The sequence below is a fragment of the Stenella coeruleoalba genome (assembly GCF_951394435.1).
Source record: "Stenella coeruleoalba genome assembly, contig: scaffold_85, whole genome shotgun sequence".
NCBI lineage: Eukaryota > Metazoa > Chordata > Mammalia > Artiodactyla > Delphinidae > Stenella > Stenella coeruleoalba.
This window is the reverse complement of record NW_027646009.1, coordinates 966,971-984,999: the sequence shown is the minus strand read 5'-3', so window position 1 is coordinate 984,999 and position 18,029 is coordinate 966,971. Positions and strand designations below refer to the sequence as shown.

The following is an 18,029-nucleotide window of genomic DNA, read 5'->3' as shown; positions in this document are numbered from 1 at the left end:
CCAGCTCAAAAGAAAGCGAGTTGAAGAAAGGAGCTCAGGGGCACTGTAATTCACAAACCTGCAGAGTTATAAATGACAGCTATCGTCCAAAAATAGACTGAAGTAAGGCTGCCAAGAGGACTTGAAAGCGGGGCAGAATTGCAGGAAACCGATTTCAGGAGGTAGACTGGAATTGCATTGAAAGCATACGAAAAGAGGCAGAACGTCCACAATGATGCACTTGGCCAAAAAGGGCGTATGCGTTTTTTCCTGAATATATTCAGGAAAAAACGCATACGCCCTTTTTGGCCAACCAAGCAAGCTTGCAAAGGAAATCTGCACTACAATGAAGTCTCACTTCCCCCCGGTCAAAAGGGCCATCTGAAAAAAGTGTAAAATCCAGAAAGGCAGGACAGGCCATGGAGAACTGGGAGCCTTGTTATGCTGATGGGCGGGATGTAAATTGCCAACAACCACTCGGGAGAAGTGTATGGTGTTTCCTGAAACATCTAAAAAACAAAGCAACAGAACCTAGGGCACTTCCACTTATGGTCCTATAGCTTAGGGAAATTAAAATCAAAAAGACACAGCCACCCCAAAGTTTGGAACGGCTCTGTTTACAAGAACCTCGTTTACAGTACAAGTTCAACATCGCAGAAAGTGAAAAATGGAGAAAGAAGTTGTGGTATTTACTTACAAAGCAATATCACTCAGCAATGAAATCTGTGTCATCAGGCCCTTAGCAGCACAATGAGTGGATTCAGGTATGATGATTCTAACTGAAGTAAGTCACACAGAAAAAGAAACATCATAAGATATCAGTAATACACGGAATGTAAACTTGGCTACACAGGAACTGAATTACAGAACAGAACAGGGACTCAAATTTAGAAAACCAACTTATGCTTGCTTCAGGGGAAAGGTGAGTTGGGTTGCTGCATAAAACCAGAGATTGAAATGAGCACAGATAAAGTTCCTTAAGCCAAATATGGAATAGACAAGAGCTACTCCTTGCTCAACGAAATGGACTCAACACCCCATATTAAACGCCTAAGAATGTACCTGACTAGTAAGTATCTTAAAACCTATGGATTGCTATGTCTCCAAAAGAGAATCAAGCGTGTGTACAGTGGCATAAACGCAGCAGTGATAGGATTGGAGAGGTTCGGTGAGCAAATGAAGACCCTTTGAAGTCATGTTGCATGGTACCCATTCCACGGGTCTCAACTCTCCAGGTTTAAGGTATTCTTCCTTCAGCTAAAACATGCATGTGGAACCCAGAGTATGATCAACCATGTGATCGGGAGACGTGTTCAAATATGTCTCAGTTTTCCTCCCCTGGTACTCGGGTGCAACATTCCAGACGCTTTACTAACACTCTCCCCACTTGGAGAGTCAGTCCCTTTAACCTCCTGTTTGGCCCAGTTTGCAATTTCTGCGGAAGATGAACAGGAATAGCGAGAACCAATGAGAGACTAGCTGGAGGTGTCTGAACGGGCAAATTTAACTCTCATTTCCCACCAGGAAGAGGAATTAACCAAAGGCTCAGCATGCCGGGCCGGAACCAGATTAGGGCCTGAAGCCATCCTGCGGTGTTGCGGCCAGGTCACAAGAAAGCGAGTTGAAGAAAGGAGCTCAGGGGCACTGTAATTCACAAACGTGCAGAGTTATAAATGACAGCTATCGTCCAAAAATAGACTGAAGTAAGGCTGCCAAGAGGACTTGAAAGCGGGGCAGAATTGCAGGAAACCGATTTCAGGAGGTAGACTGGAATTGCATTGAAAGCATAGGAAAAGAGGCAGAACGTCCACAATGATGCACTTGGCCAAAAAGGGCGTATGCGTTTTTTCCTGAATATATTCAGGAAAAAACGCATACGCGCTTTTTGGCCAACCAAGCAAGCTTGCAAAGGAAATCTGCACTACAATGAAGTCTCACTTCCCCCCGGTCAAAAGGGCCATCTGAAAAAAGTGTAAAATCCAGAAAGGCAACAGGCCATTGAGAACTGGGAGCCTTGTTATGCTGATGGGCGGGATGTAAATTGCCATCAGACACTCGGGAGAAGTGTATGGTGTTTCCTGAAACATCTAAAAAACAAAGCAACAGAGCCTAGGGCACTTCCACTTATGGTCCTATAGCTTAGGGAAATTAAAATCAAAAAGACACAGCCACCCCAAAGTTTGGAACGGCTCTGTTTACAAGAACCCCGTTTACAGTACAAGTTCAACATCGCAGAAACTGAAAAATGGATAAAGAACTTGTGGTACTTACGTACAATGCAGTATCACTCAGCAATGAAATCTATGTCATCAGGCCCGTAGCAGCATAATGAGTAGATTCAGGTACGATGATTCTAACTGAAATAAGTCACACAGAAAAAGAAACATCATAAGATATCACTAATACACGGAATGTAAACTTGGCTACACAGGAACTGCATTCCAAAACAGAACAGGGTCTCAAATTTAGAAAACCAACTTATGCTTGCTTAAGGGGAAAGGTGAGTTGGGGTGCTGCATAAAACCAGAGATTGAAATGAGCACAGATAAAGTTCCTTAAGTCAAATATGGAATAGACAAGAGATACTACTTGCTCAACGAAATGGACTCAACACCGCATATTAAACGCCTAAGGATGTACCTGACTAGTAAGTATCTTAAAACCTATGGATTGCTATGTCTCCGAAAGAGAATCAAGCATGTGTACAGGGGCATAAATGCAGCAGTGATAGGATTGGAGAGGTTCGGTGAGCAAATGAAGACCCTTTGAAGTCATATTGCATGGTACCCATTACACGGGTCTCAACTCTCCAGGTTTAAGGTATTCTTCCTTCAGCTAAAACATGCATGTGGAACCCAAGTATGATCAACCATGTGAACGGGAGACGTGTTCAAATATGTCTCAGTTTTCCTCCCCTGGTACTCGGGTGCAACATTCCAGACGCTTTACTAACACTCTCCCCACTTGGAGAGTCAGCGCCTTTAACCTCCTGTTTGGCCCAGTTTGCAATTTCTGCGGAAGATGAACAGGAATAGCGAGAACCAATGAGAGGCTAGCTGGAGGTGTCTGGACGGGCAAATTTAACTCTCATTTCCCACCAGGAAGAGGAATTAACCAAAGGCTCAGCATGCCGGGCCGGAACCAGATTAGGGCCTGAAGCCATCCTGCGGTGTTGCGGCCAGGTCACAAGAAAGCGAGTTGAAGAAAGGAGCTCAGGGGCATTGTAATTCACAAACCTGCAGAGTTATAAATGACAGCTATCGTCCAAAAATAGACTGAAGTAAGGCTGCCAAGAGGACTTGAAAGCGGGGCAGAATTGCAGGAAACCGATTTCAGGAGGTAGACTGGAATTGCATTGAAAGCATAGGAAAAGAGGCAGAACGTCCACAATGATGCACTTGGCCAAAAAGGGCGTATGCGTTTTTTCCTGAATATATTCAGGAAAAAACGCATACGCCCTTTTTGGCCAACCAAGCAAGCTTGCAAAGGAAATCTGCACTACAATGAAGTCTCACTTCCCCCCAGTCAAAAGGGCCATCTGAAAAAAGTGTAAAATCCAGAAAGGCAACAGGCCATTGAGAACTGGGAACCTTGTTATGCTGATGGGCGGGATGTAAATTGCCAACAGACACTTGGGAGAAGTGTATGGTGTTTCCTGAAACATCTAAAAAACAAAGCAACAGAGCCTAGGGCACTGCCACTTATGGTCCTATAGCTTAGGGAAATTAAAATCAAAAAGACACAGCCACCCCAAAGTTTGGGACGCCTCTGTTTACAAGAACCTCGTTTACAGTACAAGTTCAACATCGCAGAAAGTGAAAAATGGATAAAGAAGTTGTGGTATTTACTTACAAAGCAATATCACTCAGCAATGAAATCTATGTCATTAGGCCCTTAGCATCACAATGAGTGGATTCAGGTATGATGATTCTAACTGAAATAAGTCACACAGAGAAAAAACATCATAAGATATCAGTAATACATGCAATGTGAACTTGGCTACACAGGAACTGAATTACAGAACAGAACAGGGTCTCAAATTTAGAAAACCAACTTATGCTTGCTTAAGGGTAAAGGTGAGTTGGGGTGCTGCATAAAACCAGAGATTGAAATGAGCACAGATAAAGTTCCTTAAGTCAAATATGGAATAGACAAGAGCTACTCCTTGCTCAACGAAATGGACTCAACACCGCATATTAAACGCCTAAGAATGTACCTGACTAGTAAGTATCGTAAAACCTATGGATTGCTATGTCTCCAAAAGAGAATCAAGCATGTGTACAGGGGCATAAACGCAGCAGTGATAGGATTGGAGAGGTTCGGTGAGCAAATGAAGACCCTTTGAAGTCATATTGAATGGTACCCATTACACGGGTCTCAACTCTCCAGGTTTAAGGTATTCTTCCTTCAGCTAAAACATGTATGTGGAACCCAAGTATGATCAACCATGTGAACGGGAGACGTGTTCAAATATGTCTCAGTTTTCCTCCCCTGGTACTCGGGTGCAACATTCCAGACGCTTTACTAACACTCTCCCCACTTGGAGAGTCTGTCCCTTTAACCTCCTGTTTGGCCCAGTTTGCAATTTCTGCGGAAAATGAACAGGAATAGCGAGAACCAATGAGAGGCTAGCTGGAGGTGTCTGGACGGGCAAATTTAACTCTCATTTCCCACCAGGAAGAGGAATTAACCAAAGGCTCAGCATGCCGGGCCGGAACCAGATTAGGGCCTGAAGCCATCCTGCGGTGTTGCGGCCAGGTCACAAGAAAGCGAGTTGAAGAAAGGAGCTCAGGGGCACTGTAATTCACAAACCTGCAGAGTTATAAATGACAGCTATCGTCCAAAAATAGACTGAAGTAAGGCTGCCAAGAGGACTTGAAAGCGGGGCAGAATTGCAGGAAACCGATTTCAGGAGGTAGACTGGAATTGCATTGAAAGCATAGGAAAAGAGGCAGAACGTCCACAATGATGCACTTGGCCAAAAAGGGCGTATGCGTTTTTTCCTGAATATATTCAGGAAAAAACGCATACGCCCTTTTTGGCCAACCAAGCAAGCTTGCAAAGGAAATCTGCACTACAATGAAGTCTCACTTCCCCCCGGTCAAAAGGGCCATCTGAAAAAAGTGTAAAATCCAGAAAGGCAGGACAGGCCATGGAGAACTGGGAGCCTTGTTATACTGATGGGCGGGATGTAAATTGCCAACAACCACTCGAGAGAAGTGTATGGTGTTTCCTGAAACATCTAAAAAACAAAGCAACAGAGCCTAGGGCACTTCCACTTATGGTCCTATAGCTTAGGGAAATTAAAATCAAAAAGACACAGCCACCCCAAAGTTTGGGACGCCTCCGTTTACAAGAACCTCGTTTCCCGTACAAGTTCAATATCACAAAAAGTGAAAAATGGATAAAGAACTTGTGGTACTTACGTACAATGCAGTATCACTCAGCAATGAAATCTATGTCATCAGGCCCGTAGCAGCATAATGAGTGGATTCAGGTACGATGATTCTAACTGAAATAAGTCACACAGAAAAAGAAACATCATAAGATATCACTAATACACGGAATGTAAACTTGGCTACACAGGAACTGCATTCCAAAACAGAACAGGGTCTCAAATTTAGAAAACCAACTTATGCTTGCTTAAGGGGAAAGGTGAGTTGGGGTGCTGCATAAAACCAGAGATTGAAATGAGCACAGATAAAGTTCCTTAAGTCAAATATGGAATAGACAAGAGATACTCCTTGCTCAACGAAATGGACTCAACACCGCATATTAAACGCCTAAGAATGTACCTGACTAGTAAGTATCTTAAAACCTATGGATTGCTATGTCTCCGAAAGAGAATCAAGCATGTGTACAGGGGCATAAACGCAGCAGTGATAGGATTGGAGAGGTTCGGTGAGCAAATGAAGACCCTTTGAAGTCATATTGCATGGTACCCATTACACGGGTCTCAACTCTCCAGGTTTAAGGTATTCTTCCTTCAGCTAAAACATGCATGTGGAACCCAAGTATGATCAACCATGTGAACGGGAGACGTGTTCAAATATGTCTCAGTTTTCCTCCCCTGGTACTCGGGTGCAACATTCCAGACGCTTTACTAACACTCTCCCCACTTGGAGAGTCAGCGCCTTTAACCTCCTGTTTGGCCCAGTTTGCAATTTCTGTGGAAGATGAACAGGAATAGCGAGAACCAATGAGAGGCTAGCTGGAGGTGTCTGGACGGGCAAATTTAACTCTCAATTCCCACCAGGAAGAGGAAATAACCAAAGGCTCAGCGTGCCGTACCGGAACCAGATTAGGGCCTGAAGCCATCCTGCGGTGTTGCGGCCAGCTCAAAAAAAGCGAGTTGAAGAAAGGAGCTCAGGGGCACTGTAATTCACAAACCTGCAGAGTTATAAATGACAGCTATTGTCCAAAAATATACTGAAGTAAGGCTGCCAAGAGGACTTGAAAGCGGGGCAGAATTGCAGGAAACCGATTTCAGGAGGTAGACTGGAATTACATTGAAAGCATAGGAAAAGAGGCAGAACGTCCACAATGATGCACTTGGCCAAAAAGGGCGTATGCGTTTTTTCCTGAATATATTCAGGAAAAAACGCATACGCCCTTTTTGGCCAACCAAGCAAGCTTGCAAAGGAAATCTGCACTACAATGAAGTCTCACTTCCCCCCGGTCAAAAGGGCCATCTGAAAAAAGTGTAAAATCCAGAAAGGCAGGACAGGCCATGGAGAACTGGGAGCCTTGTTATGCTGATGGGCGGAATGTAAATTGCCAACAACCACTCGGGAGAAGTGTATGGTGTTTCCTGAAACATCTAAAAAACAAAGCAACAGAACCTAGGGCACTTCCACTTATGGTCCTATAGCTTAGGGAAATTAAAATCAAAAAGACACAGCCACCCCAAAGTTTGGAACGGCTCTGTTTACAAGAACCTCGTTTACAGTACAAGTTCAACATCGCAGAAAGTGAAAAATGGAGAAAGAAGTTGTGGTATTTACTTACAAAGCAATATCACTCAGCAATGAAATCTGTGTCATCAGGCCCTTAGCAGCACAATGAGTGGATTCAGGTATGATGATTCTAACTGAAGTAAGTCACACAGAAAAAGAAACATCATAAGATATCAGTAATACACGGAATGTAAACTTGGCTACACAGGAACTGAATTACAGAACAGAACAGGGACTCAAATTTAGAAAAACAACTTATGCTTGCTTAAGGGTAAAGGTGAGTTGGGGTGCTGCATAAAACCAGAGATTGAAATGAGCACAGATAAAGTTCCTTAAGCCAAATATGGAATAGACAAGAGCTACTCCTTGCTCAACGAAATGGACTCAACACCCCATATTAAACGCCTAAGAATGTACCTGACTTGTAAGTATCTTAAAACCTATGGATTGCTATGTCTCCGAAAGAGAATCAAGCATGTGTACAGGGGCATAAACGCAGCAGTGATAGGATTGGAGAGGTTCGGTGAGCAAATGAAGACCCTTTGAAGTCATATTGCATGGTACCCATTCCACGGGTTTCAACTACCCAGGTTTTAGGTATTCTTCCTTCAGCTAAAACATGCATGTGGAACCTAGAGTATGATCAACCATGTGATCGGGAGACGTGTTCAAATATGTCTCAGTTTTCCTCCCCTGGTACTCGGGTGCAACATTCCAGACGCTTTACTAACACTCTCCCCACTTGGAGAGTCAGTCCCTTTAACCTCCTGTTTGGCCCAGTTTGCAATTTCTGCGGAAGATGAACAGGAATAGCGAGAACCAATGAGAGGCTAGCTGGAGGTGTCTGGACGGGCAAATTTAACTCTCATTTCCCACCAGGAAGAGGAATTAACCAAAGGCTCAGCATGCCGGGCCGGAACCAGATTAGGGCCTGAAGCCATCCTGCGGTGTTGCGGCCAGGTCACAAGAAAGCAAGTTGAAGAAAGGAGCTCGGGGCACTGTAATTCACAAACCTGCAGAGTTATAAATGACAGCTATCGTCCAAAAATAGACTGAAGTAAGGCTGCCAAGAGGACTTGAAAGCGGGGCAGAATTGCAGGAAACCGATTTCAGGAGGTAGACTGGAATTGCATTGAAAGCATAGGAAAAGAGGCAGAACGTCCACAATGATGCACTTGGCCAAAAAGGGCGTATGCGTTTTTTCCTGAATATATTCAGGAAAAAACGCATACGCCCTTTTTGGCCAACCAAGCAAGCTTGCAAAGGAAATCTGCACTACAATGAAGTCTCATTTCCCCCCGGTCAAAAGGGCCATCTGAATAAAGTGTAAAATCCAGAAAGGCAGGACAGGCCATGGAGAACTGGGAGCCTTGTTATGCTGATGGGCGGGATGTAAATTGCCAACAGACACTCGGGAGAAGTGTATGGTGTTTCCTGAAACATCTAAAAAACAAAGCAACAGAGCCTAGGGCACTGCCACTTATGGTCCTATAGCTTAGGGAAATTAAAATCAAAAAGACACAGCCACCCCAAAGTTTGGAACGGCTCTGTTTACAAGAACCTCGTTTACAGTACAAGTTCAACATCGCAGAAAGTGAAAAATGGATAAAGAAGTTGTGGTATTTACTTACAAAGCAATATCACTCAGCAATGAAATCTGTGTCATCAGACCCTTAGCAGCACAATGAGTGGATTCAGGTATGATGATTCTAACTGAAATAAGTCACACAGAAAATGAAACATCATAAGATATCAGTAATACATGGAATGTAAACTTGGCTACACAGGAACTGAATTACAGAACAGAACAGGGTCTCAAATTTAGAAAACCAACTTATGCTTGCTTAAGGGTAAAGGTGAGTTGGGGTGCTGCATAAAACCAGAGATTGAAATGAGCACAGATAAAGTTCCTTAAGCCAAATATGGAATAGACAAGAGCTACTCCTTGCTCAACGAAATGGACTCAACACCGCATATTAAACGCCTAAGAATGTACCTGACTAGTAAGTATCTTAAAACCTATGGATTGCTATGTCTCCGAAAGAGAATCAAGCATGTGTACAGGGGCATAAACGCAGCAGTGATAGGATTGGAGAGGTTCGGTGAGCAAATGAAGACCCTTTGAAGTCATATTGCATGGTACCCATTACACGGGTCTCAACTCTCCAGGTTTAAGGTATTCTTCCTTCAGCTAAAACATGCATGTGGAACCCAAGTATGATCAACCATGTGAACGGGAGACGTGTTCAAATATGTCTCAGTTTTCCTCCCCTGGTACTCGGGTGCAACATTCCAGACGCTTTACTAACACTCTCCCCACTTGGAGAGTCAGCGCCTTTAACCTCCTGTTTGGCCCAGTTTGCAATTTCTGCGGAAGATGAACAGGAATAGCGAGAACCAATGAGAGGCTAGCTGGAGGTGTCTGGACGGGCAAATTTAACTCTCATTTCCCACCAGGAAGAGGAAATAACCAAAGGCTCAGCGTGCCGTGCCGGAACCAGATTAGGGCCTGAAGCCATCCTGCGGTGTTGCGGCCAGCTCAAAAGAAAGTGAGTTGAAGAAAGGAGCTCAGGGGCACTGTAATTCACAAACCTGCAGAGTTATAAATGACAGCTATTGTCCAAAAATATACTGAAGTAAGGCTGCCAAGAGGACTTGAAAGCGGGGCAGAATTGCAGGAAACCGATTTCAGGAGGTAGACTGGAATTGCATTGAAAGCATAGGAAAAGAGGCAGAACGTCCACAATGATGCACTTGGCCAAAAAGGGCGTATGCGTTTTTTCCTGAATATATTCAGGAAAAAACGCATACGCCCTTTTTGGCCAACCAAGCAAGCTTGCAAAGGAAATCTGCACTACAATGAAGTCTCACTTCCCCCCGGTCAAAAGGGCCATCTGAAAAAAGTGTAAAATCCAGAAAGGCAGGACAGGCCATGGAGAACTGGGAGCCTTGTTATGCTGATGGGCGGGATGTAAATTGCCAACAACCACTCGGGAGAAGTGTATGGTGTTTCCTGAAACATCTAAAAAACAAAGCAACAGAACCTAGGGCACTTCCACTTATGGTCCTATAGCTTAGGGAAATTAAAATCAAAAAGACACAGCCACCCCAAAGTTTGGAACGGCTCTGTTTACAAGAACCTCGTTTACAGTACAAGTTCAACATCGCAGAAAGTGAAAAATGGAGAAAGAAGTTGTGGTATTTACTTACAAAGCAATATCACTCAGCAATGAAATCTGTGTCATCAGGCCCTTAGCAGCACAATGAGTGGATTCAGGTATGATGATTCTAACTGAAGTAAGTCACACAGAAAAAGAAACATCATAAGATATCAGTAATACACGGAATGTAAACTTGGCTACACAGGAACTGAATTACAGAACAGAACAGGGACTCAAATTTAGAAAAACAACTTATGCTTGCTTAAGGGTAAAGGTGAGTTGGGGTGCTGCATAAAACCAGAGATTGAAATGAGCACAGATAAAGTTCCTTAAGCCAAATATGGAATAGACAAGAGCTACTCCTTGCTCAACGAAATGGACTCAACACCGCATATTAAACGCCTAAGAATGTACCTGACTAGTAAGTATCTTAAAACCTATGGATTGCTATGTCTCCGAAAGAGAATCAAGCATGTGTACAGGGGCATAAACGCAGCAGTGATAGGATTGGAGAGGTTCGGTGAGCAAATGAAGACCCTTTGAAGTCATATTGCATGGTACCCATTCCACGGGTTTCAACTACCCAGGTTTTAGGTATTCTTCCTTCAGCTAAAACATGCATGTGGAACCCAGAGTATGATCAACCATGTGATCGGGAGACGTGTTCAAATATGTCTCAGTTTTCCTCCCCTGGTACTCGGGTGCAACATTCCAGACGCTTTACTAACACTCTCCCCACTTGGAGAGTCAGTCCCTTTAACCTCCTGTTTGGCCCAGTTTGCAATTTCTGTGGAAAATGAACAGGAATAGCGAGAACCAATGAGAGGCTAGCTGGAGGTGTCTGGACGGGCAAATTTAACTCTCATTTCCCACCAGGAAGAGGAATTAACCAAAGGCTCAGCATGCCGGGCCGGAACCAGATTAGGGCCTGAAGCCATCCTGCGGTGTTGCGGCCAGGTCACAAGAAAGCGAGTTGAAGAAAGGAGCTCAGGGGCACTGTAATTCACAAACCTGCAGAGTTATAAATGACAGCTATCGTCCAAAAATAGACTGAAGTAAGGCTGCCAAGAGGACTTGAAAGCGGGGCAGAATTGCAGGAAACCGATTTCAGGAGGTAGACTGGAATTGCATTGAAAGCATAGGAAAAGAGGCAGAACGTCCACAATGATGCACTTGGCCAAAAAGGGCGTATGCGTTTTTTCCTGAATATATTCAGGAAAAAACGCATACGCCCTTTTTGGCCAACCAAGCAAGCTTGCAAAGGAAATCTGCACTACAATGAAGTCTCACTTCCCCCCGGTCAAAAGGGCCATCTGAAAAAAGTGTAAAATCCAGAAAGGCAGGACAGGCCATGGAGAACTGGGAGCCTTGTTATGCTGATGGGCGGGATGTAAATTGCCAACAACCACTCGGGAGAAGTGTATGGTGTTTCCTGAAACATCTAAAAAACAAAGCAACAGAGCCTAGGGCACTTCCACTTATGGTCCTATAGCTTAGGGAAATTAAAATCAAAAAGACACAGCCACCCCAAAGTTTGGGACGCCTCCGTTTACAAGAACCTCGTTTCCCGTACAAGTTCAATATCACAAAAAGTGAAAAATGGATAAAGAACTTGTGGTACTTACGTACAATGCAGTATCACTCAGCAATGAAATCTATGTCATCAGGCCCGTAGCAGCATAATGAGTGGATTCAGGTACGATGATTCTAACTGAAATAAGTCACACAGAAAAAGAAACATCATAAGATATCACTAATACACGGAATGTAAACTTGGCTACACAGGAACTGCATTCCAAAACAGAACAGGGTCTCAAATTTAGAAAACCAACTTATGCTTGCTTAAGGGGAAAGGTGAGTTGGGGTGCTGCATAAAACCAGAGATTGAAATGAGCACAGATAAAGTTCCTTAAGTCAAATATGGAATAGACAAGAGCTACTCCTTGCTCAACGAAATGGACTCAACACCGCATATTAAACGCCTAAGAATGTACCTGACTAGTAAGTATCTTAAAACCTATGGATTGCTATGTCTCCGAAAGAGAATCAAGCATGTGTACAGGGGCATAAACGCAGCAGTGATAGGATTGGAGAGGTTCGGTGAGCAAATGAAGACCCTTTGAAGTCATATTGCATGGTACCCATTACACGGGTCTCAACTCTCCAGGTTTAAGGTATTCTTCCTTCAGCTAAAACATGCATGTGGAACCCAAGTATGATCAACCATGTGAACGGGAGACGTGTTCAAATATGTCTCAGTTTTCCTCCCCTGGTACTCGGGTGCAACATTCCAGACGCTTTACTAACACTCTCCCCACTTGGAGAGTCAGCGCCTTTAACCTCCTGTTTGGCCCAGTTTGCAATTTCTGTGGAAGATGAACAGGAATAGCGAGAACCAATGAGAGGCTAGCTGGAGGTGTCTGGACGGGCAAATTTAACTCTCAATTCCCACCAGGAAGAGGAAATAACCAAAGGCTCAGCGTGCCGTACCGGAACCAGATTAGGGCCTGAAGCCATCCTGCGGTGTTGCGGCCAGCTCAAAAGAAAGCGAGTTGAAGAGAGGAGCTCAGGGGCACTGTAATTCACAAACCTGCAGAGTTATAAATGACAGCTATTGTCCAAAAATATACTGAAGTAAGGCTGCCAAGAGGACTTGAAAGCGGGGCAGAATTGCAGGAAACCGATTTCAGGAGGTAGACTGGAATTACATTGAAAGCATAGGAAAAGAGGCAGAACGTCCACAATGATGCACTTGGCCAAAAAGGGCGTATGCGTTTTTTCCTGAATATATTCAGGAAAAAACGCATACGCCCTTTTTGGCCAACCAAGCAAGCTTGCAAAGGAAATCTGCACTACAATGAAGTCTCACTTCCCCCCGGTCAAAAGGGCCATCTGAAAAAAGTGTAAAATCCAGAAAGGCAGGACAGGCCATGGAGAACTGGGAGCCTTGTTATGCTGATGGGCGGGATGTAAATTGCCAACAACCACTCGGGAGAAGTGTATGGTGTTTCCTGAAACATCTAAAAAACAAAGCAACAGAACCTAGGGCACTTCCACTTATGGTCCTATAGCTTAGGGAAATTAAAATCAAAAAGACACAGCCACCCCAAAGTTTGGAACGGCTCTGTTTACAAGAACCTCGTTTACAGTACAAGTTCAACATCGCAGAAAGTGAAAAATGGAGAAAGAAGTTGTGGTATTTACTTACAAAGCAATATCACTCAGCAATGAAATCTGTGTCATCAGGCCCTTAGCAGCACAATGAGTGGATTCAGGTATGATGATTCTAACTGAAGTAAGTCACACAGAAAAAGAAACATCATAAGATATCAGTAATACACGGAATGTAAACTTGGCTACACAGGAACTGAATTACAGAACAGAACAGGGACTCAAATTTAGAAAAACAACTTATGCTTGCTTAAGGGTAAAGGTGAGTTGGGGTGCTGCATAAAACCAGAGATTGAAATGAGCACAGATAAAGTTCCTTAAGCCAAATATGGAATAGACAAGAGCTACTCCTTGCTCAACGAAATGGACTCAACACTGCATATTAAACGCCTAAGAATGTACCTGACTTGTAAGTATCTTAAAACCTATGGATTGCTATGTCTCCAAAAGAGAATCAAGCATGTGTACAGGGGCATAAACGCAGCAGTGATAGGATTGGAGAGGTTCGGTGAGCAAATGAAGACCCTTTGAAGTCATATTGCATGGTACCCATTCCACGGGTTTCAACTACCCAGGTTTTAGGTATTCTTCCTTCAGCTAAAACATGCATGTGGAACCTAGAGTATGATCAACCATGTGATCGGGAGACGTGTTCAAATATGTCTCAGTTTTCCTCCCCTGGTACTCGGGTGCAACATTCCAGACGCTTTACTAACACTCTCCCCACTTGGAGAGTCAGTCCCTTTAACCTCCTGTTTGGCCCAGTTTGCAATTTCTGCGGAAGATGAACAGGAATAGCGAGAACCAATGAGAGGCTAGCTGGAGGTGTCTGGACGGGCAAATTTAACTCTCATTTCCCACCAGGAAGAGGAATTAACCAAAGGCTCAGCATGCCGGGCCGGAACCAGATTAGGGCCTGAAGCCATCCTGCGGTGTTGCGGCCAGGTCACAAGAAAGCGAGTTGAAGAAAGGAGCTCAGGGGCACTGTAATTCACAAACCTGCAGAGTTATAAATGACAGCTATCGTCCAAAAATAGACTGAAGTAAGGCTGCCAAGAGGACTTGAAAGCGGGGCAGAATTGCAGGAAACCGATTTCAGGAGGTAGACTGGAATTGCATTGAAAGCATAGGAAAAGAGGCAGAACGTCCACAATGATGCACTTGGCCAAAAAGGGCGTATGCGTTTTTTCCTGAATATATTCAGGAAAAAACGCATACGCCCTTTTTGGCCAACCAAGCAAGCTTGCAAAGGAAATCTGCACTACAATGAAGTCTCACTTCCCCCCGGTCAAAAGGGCCATCTGAAAAAAGTGTAAAATCCAGAAAGGCAGGACAGGCCATGGAGAACTGGGAGCCTTGTTATGCTGATGGGCGGGATGTAAATTGCCAACAACCACTCGGGAGAAGTGTATGGTGTTTCCTGAAACATCTAAAAAACAAAGCAACAGAGCCTAGGGCACTTCCACTTATGGTCCTATAGCTTAGGGAAATTAAAATCAAAAAGACACAGCCACCCCAAAGTTTGGGACGCCTCCGTTTACAAGAACCTCGTTTCCCGAACAAGTTCAATATCACAAAAAGTGAAAAATGGATAAAGAACTTGTGGTACTTACGTACAATGCAGTATCACTCAGCAATGAAATCTATGTCATCAGGCCCGTAGCAGCATAATGAGTGGATTCAGGTACGATGATTCTAACTGAAATAAGTCACACAGAAAAAGAAACATCATAAGATATCACTAATACACGGAATGTAAACTTGGCTACACAGGAACTGCATTCCAAAACAGAACAGGTTCTCAAATTTAGAAAACCAACTTATGCTTGCTTAAGGGGAAAGGTGAGTTGGGGTGCTGCATAAAACCAGAGATTGAAATGAGCACAGATAAAGTTCCTTAAGCCAAATATGGAATAGACAAGAGCTACTCCTTGCTCAACGAAATGGACTCAACACCGCATATTAAACGCCTAAGAATGTACCTGACTAGTAAGTATCTTAAAACCTATGGATTGCTATGTCTCCGAAAGAGAATCAAGCATGTGTACAGGGGCATAAACGCAGCAGTGATAGGATTGGAGAGGTTTGGTGAGCAAATGAAGACCCTTTGAAGTCATATTGCATGGTACCCATTCCACGGGTTTCAACTACCCAGGTTTTAGGTATTCTTCCTTCAGCTAAAATATGCATGTGGAACCCAGAGTATGATCAACCATGTGATCGGGAGACGTGTTAAATTTGTCTCAGTTTTCCTCCCCTGGTACTCGGGTGCAACATTCCAGACGCTTTACTAACACTCTCCCCACTTGGAGAGTCAGTCCCTTTAACCTCCAGTTTGGCCCAGTTTGCAATTTCTGCGGAAGATGAACAGGAATAGCGAGAACCAATGAGAGGCTTGCTGGAGGTGTCTGGACGGGCAAATTTAACTCTCAATTCCCACCAGGAAGAGGAAATAACCAAAGGCTCAGCGTGCCGTACCGGAACCAGATTAGGGCCTGAAGCCATCCTGCGGTGTTGCGGCCAGCTCAAAAGAAAGCGAGTTGAAGAAAGGAGCTCAGGGGCACTATAATTCACAAACCTGCAGAGTTATAAATGACAGCTATCGTCCAAAAATATACTGAAGTAAGGCTGCCAAGAGGACTTGAAAGCGGGGCAGAATTGCAGGAAACCGATTTCAGGAGGTAGACTGGAATTGCATTGAAAGCATAGGAAAAGAGGCAGAACGTCCACAATGATGCACTTGGCCAAAAAGGGCGTATGCGTTTTTTCCTGAATATATTCAGGAAAAAACGCATACGCCCTTTTTGGCCAACCAAGCAAGCTTGCAAAGGAAATCTGCACTACAATGAAGTCTCACTTCCCCCCGGTCAAAAGGGCCATCTGAAAAAAGTGTAAAATCCAGAAAGGCAGGACAGGCCATGGAGAACTGGGAGCCTTGTTATGCTGATGGGCGGGATGTAAATTGCCAACAACCACTCGGGAGAAGTGTATGGTGTTTCCTGAAACATCTAAAAAACAAAGCAACAGAACCTAGGGCACTTCCACTTATGGTCCTATAGCTTAGGGAACTTAAAATCAAAAAGACACAGCCACCCCAAAGTTTGGAACGGCTCTGTTTACAAGAACCTCGTTTACAGTACAAGTTCAACATCGCAGAAAGTGAAAAATGGATAAAGAAGTTGTGGTATTTACTTACAAAGCAATATCACTCAGCAATGAAATCTGTGTCATCAGGCCCTTAGCAGCACAATGAGTGGATTCAGGTATGATGATTCTAACTAAAGTAAGTCACACAGAAAAAGAAACATCATAAGATATCAGTAATACACGGAATGTAAACTTGGCTACACAGGAACTGAATTACAGAACAGAACAGGGACTCAAATTTAGAAAAACAACTTATGCTTGCTTAAGGGTAAAGGTGAGTTGGGGTGCTGCATAAAACCAGAGATTGAAATGAGCACAGATAAAGTTCCTTAAGTCAAATATGGAATAGACAAGAGCTACTCCTTGCTCAACGAAATGGACTCAACACCGCATATTAAACGCCTAATGTACCTGACTTGTAAGTATCGTAAAACCTATGGATTGCTATGTCTCCAAAAGAGAATCAAGCATGTGTACAGGGGCATAAACGCAGCAGTGATAGGATTGGAGAGGTTCGGTGAGCAAATGAAGACCCTTTGAAGTCATATTGCATGGTACCCATTCCACGGGTCTCAACTCTCCAGGTTTAAGGTATTCTTCCTTCAGCTAAAACATGCATGTGGAACCCAAGTATGATCAACCATGTGAACGGGAGACGTGTTCAAATATGTCTCAGTTTTCCTCCCCTGGTACTCGGGTGCAACATTCCAGACGCTTTACTAACACTCTCCCCACTTGGAGAGTCAGCGCCTTTAACCTCCTGTTTGGCCCAGTTTACAATTTCTGCGGAAGATGAACAGGAATAGCGAGAACCAATGAGAGGCTAGCTGGAGGTGTCTGGACGGGCAAATTTAACTCTCATTTCCCACCAGGAAGAGGAAATAACCAAAGGCTCAGCGTGCCGTACCGGAACCAGATTAGGGCCTGAAGCCATCCTGCGGTGTTGCGGCCAGCTCAAAAGAAAGCGAGTTGAAGAAAGGAGCTCAGGGGCACTGTAATTCACAAACCTGCAGAGTTATAAATGACAGCTATCGTCCAAAAATAGACTGAAGTAAGGCTGCCAAGAGGACTTGAAAGCGGGGCAGAATTGCAGGAAACCGATTTCAGGAGGTAGACTGGAATTGCATTGAAAGCATAGGAAAAGAGGCAGAACGTCCACAATGATGCACTTGGCCAAAAAGGGCGTATGCGTTTTTTCCTGAATATATTCAGGAAAAAACGCATACGCCCTTTTTGGCCAACCAAGCAAGCTTGCAAAGGAAATCTGCACTACAATGAAGTCTCACTTCCCCCCGGTCAAAAGGGCCATCTGAAAAAAGTGTAAAATCCAGAAAGGCAGGACAGGCCATGGAGAACTGGGAGCCTTGTTATGCTGATGGGCGGGATGTAAATTGCCAACAACCACTCGGGAGAAGTGTATGGTGTTTCCTGAAACATCTAAAAAACAAAGCAACAGAACCTAGGGCACTTCCACTTATGGTCCTATAGCTTAGGGAAATTAAAATCAAAAAGACACAGCCACCCCAAAGTTTGGAACGGCTCTGTTTACAAGAACCTCGTTTACAGTACAAGTTCAACATCGCAGAAAGTGAAAAATGGATAAAGAAGTTGTGGT

At 44.0% G+C, this 18,029-nt stretch overlaps 1 long non-coding RNA gene across 5 annotated transcripts in view; it reads right to left on the bottom strand.

Moving 5' to 3' along the window:
- LOC307181396 overlaps nucleotides 1-18,029 on the bottom strand; it is a 531,327-nt gene that overhangs the window by 215,660 nt on the left and 297,638 nt on the right. The window contains exon 4 of one of the 5 annotated variants that reach the window (XR_013826658.1): nucleotides 8,564-8,644. The exons of the other annotated variants lie outside the window; for them this stretch is intronic. This is a non-coding gene — a long non-coding RNA (uncharacterized lncRNA). Of the gene's footprint in view, nucleotides 1-8,563; nucleotides 8,645-18,029 lie in introns of those variants that run through there. 5 annotated transcript variants of the gene reach the window in all.